This window comes from Echinops telfairi, unplaced genomic scaffold, assembly GCF_000313985.2.
Source record: "Echinops telfairi isolate 266 unplaced genomic scaffold, ASM31398v2 ScPeMD7_7427;HRSCAF=8465, whole genome shotgun sequence".
In the NCBI taxonomy this organism is placed as follows: Eukaryota; Metazoa; Chordata; class Mammalia; order Afrosoricida; family Tenrecidae; genus Echinops; species Echinops telfairi.
Window position 1 is genome coordinate 17,938,427 of NW_022111327.1, and position 1,847 is coordinate 17,940,273.

At 44.3% G+C, this 1,847-nt stretch overlaps 1 long non-coding RNA gene across 3 annotated transcripts in view; it reads left to right on the plus strand.

Annotated features, from left to right (window-relative positions):
* LOC123522636 overlaps positions 1–1,847 on the plus strand; it is a 96,240-nt gene that overhangs the window by 23,206 nt on the left and 71,187 nt on the right. The gene's annotated exons all lie outside the window — the stretch shown is intronic.

Here is a 1,847-nt window from a genome sequence, read left to right on the forward strand (position 1 = left end):
AGGTGGAGGACTTTGTGGACTGGTGTTGGGTTAATGGGTTAATGTTGGACTTGTGGGCTTGGGCAGCATTGGGTTGGGATGTTTTCGTGATGCACAGTTTCTTTACATAAAACTCTCTTATACATGAGTTGCTGTGGATTTTTTCCTCTAAAGTACCTAGAATGATACATCTGGGAATTGATTGAGCGGTCGTGACTGTCTATTCTGCTGCTCGCCTGATCTAGCATTCTTGCAACTGTGAAGATCACATAAATATTTAGTAGGTTTCCCATGTATTTCACTCCTAGGGACACCATGGCTAAGTAGTCAATGCTTTAAGGCCACACGAGAGAGGTTGCTTTGATTACTACGGAAACCTTGCTGTCCATTACATTAACCACAGTCAACCTGTCTCTGTTGATTCAGTGATGACACCTGCCCTCTACCACCACAGGGCTCAAACAGCCCCATTGTAGGCAAATGTCGGGATTCCCTTAGGGAAGTTCCCTCCTCCAACCTGGTATATATAAAATAGCAATCAAAGAGGTGCTAGGGCCAACTTCACAAACTTGTTCCTTGTGGCTGTGGTGAAAGGTATGTCCTCAGGACACTCCTTTTTTGGGTCTATGACAGCGGATCTCAACCTGTGGATAGCAAACCCTTTTGGGGTCAAATGACCCTTTCACAGGGGTCACCTGATTGATAACGGTAGCAAAATTACAGTTATGAAATAGCAACAAAAATAATTTTATGGTTGGGGGGGAACTGTATGTACTAAAGGGGCTCAGCATTAGGAAGGTTGAGAACCACTGGTCTATGGAATTATTCTTATAGATCCATTCCAACCTGCCAATTTCCCTAAGCTTTTGCATGCCTTCTTCTACATGTACGTCAGGTACCTCAAGTTGGTCTAATCTAGGCCATCTGGCAGCCCATGCTCCAGTGAATTAACCAAATAAGCAATTAGATCCTCTCTTAACCTCTCTGGCTGAGACACTGGAGGAAGAATCTGTACTTAGGGGCCCCATATCAAGAAACTCAGACTGGTCTAATGTTACATCCCTTGCACCAGGATCCCACATCCTTAGTAACCATCCCCAGGGATCTTCTCCAGGCTTCTGCTTGTACATATTAGAAAACTTGAGCAGTTCTTTAGTAGTATTGCGCACTTCTTCCTGAGTCATCATCTGAACCTCACCTTTAGGAACTTTCTGAGACTTCATTCTAGTTACAGGTCTAGAGGGCATAATGGATGGTGGTGGTGGTGTTTCCTGGGCGCTCTCAGCAATATCTTGTAAGACATCTCCCCCAGGCAATGTTACAGATGCAGCCCCACCTGGCATTTCAGCTTGTTAATCTGCTCAGGCGTGGGTTGTTTTACTGAAAGTGGATTAATCCCCTCATGTGGGAGGGGTGGATCTACTGACGGGAGTGACTCAATTGACTCTAAGGGTTCAATAGCCTCTTCTTCTGGATCATCAGACCTTATGTTCCCATCCCATGTTTCAGGGTCCCAATTCTTTCTGATTAATGCCCTTACTTTAATATCAAACACTGTTCTACACTTGCAATTCAACTGACACTGTCATTCAGCTACTCTTATGATGAGACTCTGGATTTGGTTTTTGGCAATGTCAGTTCTATTACTAGAGAGAAGACTCTCATTTGTAGCACATGCAGAAGCTTTTAGGTCTGTGATTCAGCACTTGAGACGTACTTCTGAGATTCTGAGATTATCCCTTTCTTTGATCACATTTTCTATTGTAAGGGGGACCAGCCAACCAGCTACTCTCTACTTCTCATCCTAACAAAACTGCAGGGAAACATCAAACACCAATCACCCAGAGCCTCTCCTCTCACCAGCACTT